Here is a 10,113-nt window from a genome sequence, read left to right as displayed (position 1 = left end):
TCACCACCATCACCATCATCATCACCAACATCACCATCACCACCATCATCATCATCACCACCATCACCATCATCACCATCACCACCATCACCAACATCACCATCATCATCACCATCACCACCATCACCACATCACCATCATCATCACCATCACCACAATCACCATCATCACCATCACCAACATCACCACCATCATCACCATCACCATCATCACCATCATCACCATCACCACCATCACCATCACCAACACCACCATCACCACCATCACCAACATCACCATCATCACCAACACCACCATCACCACATCACCATCATCATCACCATCATCATCATCATCACCATCATCATCACCATCACCAACACCACCATCACCACCATCACCACATCACCAACATCATCACCATCACCACCATCACCACCATCACCACCATCACCACCACCATCACCATCACCAACATCACCACCATCACCAACATCACCACCATCACCACCATCACCACCATCACCATCACCAACACCAACATCACCAACATCACCAACATCACCAACATCACCAACATCACCATCATCACCAACATCATCACCATCACCACCATCACCACCATCACCACCATCACCAACATCATCACCATCACCACCATCACCACCATCACCAACATCACCAACATCACCCTCATCATCATCACCATCACACCATCACCACCATCACCAACATCACCATCATCACCAACATCACCATCACCATCACCAACACCACCATCACCAACATCACCATAACCACCATCACATCACCACCATCACCAACATCACCATCACCATCTCATCATCATCAACCATCACCACAATCACCAACATCACCATCACCAACATCACCATCACCAACATCACCATCACCAACATCACCATCATCACCATCACCCACCATCACCACCATCACCATCATCATCACCAGCATCACCACCATCACCACAATCACCAACATCACCATCACCATCACCAACATCACCATCACCACCATCATCACCATCACCACCATCACCACAATCACCAACATCACCATCACCACCATCACCACCATCACCATCATCATCACCATCACCAACACCACCATCACCACCATCACCAACATCACCATCACCAACACCACCATCACCAACACCACAATCACCAACATCACCAACACCATCATCACCATCACCACCATCATCATCATCACCATCACCATCACCAACACCATCACCATCACCAACATCACCAACATCACCAACATCACCATCACCACCATCACCACCATCATCACCATCACCACCATCACCACAATCACCAACATCACCAACACCATCATCACCATCACCACCATCATCATCATCACCATCACCAACACCATCACCATCACCAACATCACCAACATCACCAACATCACCAACATCACCATCACCACCATCACCACCATCATCACCATCACCACCATCACCACAATCACCAACATCACCAACACCACCATCACCATCACCAACACCATCACCAACACCACCATCACCAACATCACCACCATCACCAACATCACCACCATCACCAACATCACCATCATCATCACCATGACCACCATCACCATCACTACCATCAACATCATCACCACCATCACCACCATCACCAACACCATCATCATCATCATCATCGCCATCACCACCATCACTACTATCACCAACATCATCACCACCATCACCACCATCACCAACACCATCACCAACACCATCATCACCACCATCACCACCATCACCAACACCATCATCATCACCATCACCACGATCACTACCATCATCATCACCATAACCACCATCATCACCATCACTTCCATCACCATCACTACTATCACTACCATCAACATCATCACCACCATCACCAACATCACCAACACCACCACCATCACCAACATCACCACAATCACCATCACCATCATCATCACCATAACCACCATCATCACCATCACCAACATCACCATCACCATCACCACCATCACCACCATCACCACCACCACCACCATCATCACCAACACCATCATCATCATCATCATCACCACCATCACCACCATCACCAACACCATCATCATCGCCATCACCACCATCACCACAATCACCATCATCATCATCACCATGACCAGCATCACCATCACTTCCATCACCATCACTACCATCAACATCACCATCACATGGTAGTGATGGTGATGTTGTGTGGTGATGGTAGTGATGGTGATGTTGTGTGGTGATGTTGTGTGATGGTAGTGATGGTAGTGATGGTGATGTTTTGTAGTGATGGTAGTGATGTTGTGTAGTGATGGTGATGTTGTGTGATGGTAGTGATGGTAGTGATAGTGATGTTGTGTGGTGATGGTAGTAATGGTGATGTTGTGTGGTGATGTTGTGTAGTGATGGTAGTGATGGTAGTGATGGTGATGTTGTGTAGTGATGGTAGTGATGTTGTGTAGTGATGGTGATGTTGTGTGATGGTAGTGATGGTGATGTTGTGTAGTGATGGTGATGTTGTGTGGTGATGGTAGTGATGTTGTGTAGTGATGGTAGTGATGTTGTGTAGTGATGGTAGTGATGGTGATGTTGTGTGGTGATGGTGATGTTGTGTGGTGATGGTAGTGATGGTAGTGATGGTGATGTTGTGTGGTGATGGTAGTGATGGTGATGTTGTGTGGTGATGTTGTGTAGTGATGGTAGTGATGGTGATGTTGTGTGGTGATGGTAGTGATGGTGATGTTGTGTGATGGTAGTGATGGTGATGTTGTGTAGTGATGTTGTGTAGTGATGTTGTGTAGTGATGGTAGTGATGGTGATGTTGTGTAGTGATGGTAGTGATGGTAGTGATAGTGATGGTAGTGATGTTGTGTGGTGATGGTGATGTTGTGTGGTGATGGTGATGTTGTGTAGTGATGGTAGTGATGGTAGTGATAGTGATGTTGTGTGGTGATGGTGATGTTGTGTGGTGATGGTAGTGATGTTGTGTGGTGATGGTGATGTTGTGTAGTGATGGTAGTGATGGTGATGTTGTGTGGAGATGTTGTGTGATGGTGATGTTGTGTGGTGATGGTGATGTTGTGTGGTGATGGTGATGTTGTGTGGTGATGGTGATGTTGTGTAGTGATGGTAGTGATGGTGATGTTGTGTGGTGATGGTGATGTTGTGTGGTGATGGTAGTGATGGTGATGGTAATGATGTTGTGTGATGTTGTGTGGTGTTGTGTGATTGTGATGATGTTATGTGATGGTAGTGATGTTGTGTGATGGTGATGATGGTAGAGATAGTGATGTGATGTTGTATGATGAAGGTGATGGTGATGATGGTGGTGATGGTGATGGTGTTGTGTGATGTTGTGTGATGGTAGTGATGGTAGTGATGTTGTGTGATGGTGATGATAGTAGTGACAGTGATGTGATGTTGTATGATGAAGGTGATGGTGATGATGGTAGTGATGGTAGTGATGTTGTGTGATGGTGATGATAGTAGTGACAGTGATGTGATGTTGTATGATGAAGGTGATGATGGTGGTGATGGTGTTGTGTGATGTTGTGTGATGGTAGTGATGGTGATGGTAGTGATAGTGATGTGATGTTGTGTGATGGTGATGGTGATGATGGTGATGTATGATGATGATGATGGTGATGTTGTGTGATGTTGTATGATGATGGTGATGGTAGTGATTGTGATGGTAGTGATAGTGATGTGATGTTGTATGATGATGGTGATGGTGATGTTGTGTGATGTGTGATAGTGTGTGATGGTAGTGATGGTGATGGTAGTGATAGTGATGTTGTGTTGTATGATGATGGTGATGATGGTGATGGTAGTGATGGTGATGGTAGTGATAGTGATGGTAGTGATGTTGTGTGATGGTGTGTGATGGTAGTGATGGTGATAGTAGTGATAGTGATGTTGTGTGATGATGGTGATGATGGTGATGATGGTACCTACACGTTCCATCCAGACGAGAAGTAATCCAACGGGCCCAGTCCAACAAGGTTTTAGTGTCGCCTCTACAACGTAAACTACATCACCACCATCATCACCATCAACATCAACATCATCACCATCAACATCATCACGATCAACATCATCATCACCATCATCACCACCATCACCATCAACATCATCACCATCAACATCATCACACATCACCACCATCACCACCATCACCACCATCACCACCATCAACATCATCACCATCATCACCATCAACATCATCACCATCAACATCATCATCACCATCATCACCACCATCACCATCACCACCATCACCATCAACATCAACATCATCACCATCACCACCATCACCACCATCACCACCATCAACATCACCACCATCATCATCACCACCATCATCACCATCAACATCACCATCAACATAATCAACATCACCATCAACATCACCATCACCACCATCATCACCATCAACATCAACATCATCACCATCATCACCATCAACATCATCACACATCACCACCATCATCAACATCAACACACATCATCATCAACATCATCAACATCACCATCACCACCATCATCACCATCAACATCAACATCATCACACATCACCACCATCATCAACATCAACACACGTCACCACCATCACCACCATCATCAACATCACCATCACCACCATCAACATCACCATCATCACCATCATCACCATCACCATCACCACCATCATCACCATCATCACCATCATCACCATCAACATCAACATCATCACACATCACCACCATCACCATCAACATCACCATCATCACCACCATCATCATCATCACCATCACCACCATCACCATCACCACCATCACCATCAACAACATCAACATCATCACACATCACCACCATCACCATCAACATCACCATCATCACCACCATCATCATCATCACCATCACCACCATCACCACCATCACCACCATCACCATCAACAACATCACCACCATCACCATCATCACCATCATCACCACCATCACCATCAACATCACCATCAACATCACCACCATCACCACCATCACCACCATCAACATTATCAACATCACCAACATCACCAACATCATCATCACCATCAACATCATCATCATCACCATCACCACCATCACCACCATCACCACCATCACCATCACTACCGCCATCACCACCATCACTACCACCATCATCACTATCATCACCATCACCACCATCATCACCATCACCACCATCAACATCATCACACATCATCAGACATCACCACCATCAACATCACTACCATCACCACCATCACCACCACCAACATCAACATCACCATCATCACTATCAACATCACCACCATCATCACTATCATCACCATCACCACCACCATCAACATCATCACCATCAACATCATCACACATCACCACCATCACCACCATCACCACCATCATCATCAACATCACCATCAACATCAACATCACCACCATCACCACCATCACCACCATCAACATCATCAACATCATCAACATCATCATCACCATCAACATCATCAACATCATCATCATCACCATCACCACCATCACCACCATCACCATCACTACCACCATCACCACCATCACTACCACCATCATCGCCATCATCACCATCACCACCATCATCACCACCATCAACATCATCACACATCATCAGACATCACCACCATCACCATCAACATCACTACCATCACCACCATCACCACCACCAACATCAACATCACCATCAACATCACCATCAACATCACCACCATCACCACCATCAACATCAACATTACCACCATCACCACCATCACTACCACCATCAACATCACCACCATCAACATCACCACCATCACCATCAACATCACTACCACCATCACCATCCCCACCATCACCACTATCACCATCACCACTATCACCATCACCACCATCACCATCATCACCATCACCACCATCACCATCAACATCACACATCATCCCCACCATCAACATCACACATCATCCCCACCATCAACATCAACATCACACATCATCAACATCATCATCATCACACATCATCCCCACCATCAACATCAACATCACACTTCATCAACATGAACATCACCAACATGAACATCACCACCACCATCACCATCAACATCATCAACATCATCAACATCACCATCATCACCATCAACACCATAAACACCGTAAACTACATCACCACCATCACCACCATCACCACCACAACCATCACCACCATCACCACCACAACCATCACCACCATCACCACCACAACCATCACCACCATCACCATCACCACCACAACCATCACCACCATCACCATCACCACCATCACCATCATCACCATCACCACCATCACCACCATCACCACCATCACCATCACCACCACAACCATCACCACCATCACCATCACCACCATCACCATCACCACCACAACCATCACCACCATCACCACCACAACCATCACCACCATCACCACCATCACCATCACCACCATCATCATCAACATCACACATCATCACCACCACAACCATCACCACCATCACCACCACAACCATCACCACCATCACCACCATCACCATCACCACCATCATCATCATCAACATCACACATCATCACCACCACAATCATCACCACCATCGCCACCATCACCATCACCACCATCATCATCACCACCACAACCATCACCACCATCACCACCACAATCATCACCACCATCACCACCATCACCATCACCACCATCATCATCATCAACATCACACATCATCACCACCATCACCACCATCACCACCACAACCATCACCACCATCACCACCACAACCATCACCACCATCACCACCATCACCATCATCACCACCATCACCACCATCAACATCATCATCAACATCACCACCATCACCACCACCACCATCAACATCATCAACATCACCACCATCATCATCAACATCACCACCATCAACATCACCATCACCATCAACATCATCAACATCATCACCATCAACATCATCACCACCATCAACATCACCATCACCTTCATCATCACCATCAACATCATCATCACCATACTCTTTGGTTCTATTGGGTAAAGTCACCACGTAGGTGAAAATAAAATAACATAAAATCACACGACGTTTCGTCCACAACACAAGCGGCCTTCATCAGGTGAAGGGACGAGACTGTCTGGAGGACAGCGCTGGAGTGGGAGAAGCCACGCTTAGATCACGACCTTTAAGCTGTGTCAGAAGAAAACACCAAGCGCCTTGACAAAGGAATTAGCATATAATTTAGCATTGAAATGGCTCATTGAAATAGCTAAGTTAAAGTATACACATCCGCAGAGGTACCCCTTGACAAAGGAATTAGCACAGCTTAAAGGTCGTGATCTAAACGTGGCTTCTTCCACTCCAGCGCTGTCCTAACAGACAGTCTCGTCCCTTCACCTGATGAAGGCCGCTTGTGTTGTGGCCGAAACGTCGTGTGATTTTTTGTTATTTTATTTTCACCTACGTGGTGACTTTACCCAATAGAACCAAAGAGTATGGATCCTAGCAGTCACGAAAGCTTTAAATCTAGAATTGAATCATCATCACCATCAACATCATCACCATCATCACCGCCAACACCATAAACACCGCAAACTACATCACCCTCATCAACATCATCATCAGCATCACCATCATCATCACACCCATCACCATCATCACCATCATCACCATCATCACCACCATCCCCACCATCAACATCACCATCACCACCATCACCCCCATCACCAACATCACCGTCAACATCATCACCATCACCCCCATCACCATCAACATCATCATTACCATCAACATCATCATCAACATCATCACCATCAACACCATTACCACCACCATCATCAACATCATCACCATCACCACCACCATCACCACCATCATCATCACCATCACCACCACCATCACCACCATCATCACCACCACCATCACCACCATCACCACCATCATCCCCACCATCCCCACCATAAACATCACCATCATCAACATCACCATCATCAACATCACCATCATCACCATCACCATCATCAACATCACCATCACCACCATCATCATCATCAACACCACCATCATCACCATCCCCATCATCAACATCACAATCACCACCATCACCACCATCATCATCACCATCACCACCATCATTACCACCATCAACATCACCATCACCACCATCAACATCACCATCACCATCATCACCCCCATCACCATCAACATCATCACCATCAACACCATTACCACCACCACCACCATCATCACTATCAACATCATCACTATCAACATCATCACCATCAACATCATCACCATCACCACCATAACCATCAACACCATCAATACCATCACCATCTTCATCATGGTAGCGCTAGTTAGCACTAGTTAGCGCTATTTAGTGATAGTTTGCACAAGTTTGCGATAGTTGGTGGTAGTTAGTGGTAGTTAGCGATAGTGGTAGTTAGCGATAGTGGTAGTTAGCGGTAGTTAGTGATAGTTAGTGGTAATTAGTGGTAGTTAGTGTGATAGTTAGTGATAGTTGGTGGTCTTAGTAATAGTTAGTGTGATAGTTAGTGGTAGTTAGTGTGATAGTTAGTGATAGTTAGTGGTAGTTAGTGATAGTTAGTGTGATAGTTAGCGTGGTAGTTAGTGTGATAGTGGTAGTTAGTGGTAGTTAGTATGATAGTGGTAGTTAGTGGTAGTTAGTGATAGTTAGTGTTAGTGTGGTAGTTAGTGGTAGTTAGTGATAGTTAGTGATAGATAGTGGTAGTTAGTGATAGTTAGTGATAGTTAGTGGTAGTTAGTGGTAGTTAGTGATAGTTAGTGTGGTAGTTAGTGATAGTTAGTGTGGTAGTTAGTGATAGTGCTAGTTAGTGTGGTAGTTAGTGGTAGTTAGTGATAGTTAGTGTGGTAGTTAGTGTGATAGTTAGTGATAGTTAGTGTGATAGTTAGTGATAGTGCTAGTTAGTGTGGTAGTTAGTGATAGTTAGTGATAGTTAGTGATAGTTAGTGTGGTAGTTAGTGTGATAGTTAGTGATAGTTAGTGGTAGTTAGTGATAGTTAGTGATAGTTAGTGTGGTGGTTAGTGTGATAGTTAGTGGTAGTTAGTGTGATAGTTAGTGATAGTTAGTGATAGTGCTAGTTAGTGTGGTAGTTAGTGATATTTAGTGATAGTGCTAGTTAGTGATAGTTAGTGATAGTTAGTGATAGTGCTAGTTAGTGTGGTAGTTAGTGATAGTTAGTGATAGTAAGTGATAGTGCTAGTTAGTGTGATAGTTAGTGATAGTTAGTGATAGTGCTAGTTAGTGTGATAGTTAGTGATAGTTAGTGATAGTGCTAGTTAGTGTGGTAGTTAGTGATAGTTAGTGATAGTTAGTGATAGTGATAGTTAGTGTGGTTAGTGATAGTTAGTGGTAGTTAGTGTGATAGTTAGTGATAGTTAGTGGTAGTTAGTGTGATAGGTAGTGATAGTTAGTGGTAGTTAGTGATAGTTAGTGTGATAGTTAGTGATAGTTAGTGGTAGTTAGTGATAGTTAGTGATAGTTAGTTATAGTAAGTGGTAGTTAGTGATAGTTAGTGATAGTTGGTGATAGTTAGTGGTAGTTAGTGTGGTAGTTAGTGATAGTTAGTGTGGGAGTTAGTGATAGTTAGTGGTAGTTAGTGGTAGTTAGTGGTATTTAGTGATAGTTAGTGATAGTTAGTGGTAGTTACTGATAGTTAGTGATAGTTAGTGATAGTTAGTGGTAGTTAGTGATAGTTAGTGATAGTGATAGTTAGTGGCTGTGTCCTCACTCATCACGAAGAAAATCGGCGACCAGGGCAGGAACGGCTCAGACCCTCCTGGAGCAGAGACAGTACAGAGACAGTACATACAGTACATACAGTACATACAGTGCACACAGAGACAGTACAGACAGTGCATACAGTACTTACAGTGCACACAGTGCAGACAGCACAGACAGTACACACAGACAGTACAGAGACAGTACACACAGTACACACAGTACAGAGACAGTACAGACGGTACATACAGTGCATACAGTACATACAGTGCATACAGTACACAGACAGTACAGAGACAGTACATACAGTGCA

General features: G+C 44.7%; 1 protein-coding gene across 2 annotated transcripts in view; it reads right to left on the bottom strand.

The window, feature by feature from the left end:
• LOC142907964 (two pore calcium channel protein 1-like) overlaps positions 1 to 10,113 on the bottom strand; it is a 115,596-nt gene that overhangs the window by 75,337 nt on the left and 30,146 nt on the right. Inside the window, exons 5-6 of one of the 2 annotated variants that reach the window (XM_076058016.1) lie at positions 9,811 to 9,858; positions 3,977 to 4,050 (exon numbers count right to left, since the gene is read on the bottom strand). The gene's annotated coding sequence lies outside the window, so the exon portion shown is untranslated. The remainder of the gene's footprint in view (positions 1 to 3,976; positions 4,051 to 9,810; positions 9,859 to 10,113) is intronic. The other variant, XM_076058017.1, reaches the window with a different exon arrangement.

The sequence above is a fragment of the Petromyzon marinus genome, assembly GCF_048934315.1.
Source record: "Petromyzon marinus isolate PM22_M1 ecotype Great Lakes invasive population chromosome 67 unlocalized genomic scaffold, UKy_Petmar_22M1.pri1.0 chr67_unloc.4, whole genome shotgun sequence".
NCBI classification, from domain to species: Eukaryota; Metazoa; Chordata; class Hyperoartia; order Petromyzontiformes; family Petromyzontidae; genus Petromyzon; species Petromyzon marinus.
Note: the sequence above shows the minus strand (reverse complement) of the source record. Positions and strands in the feature narration are given on the sequence as shown.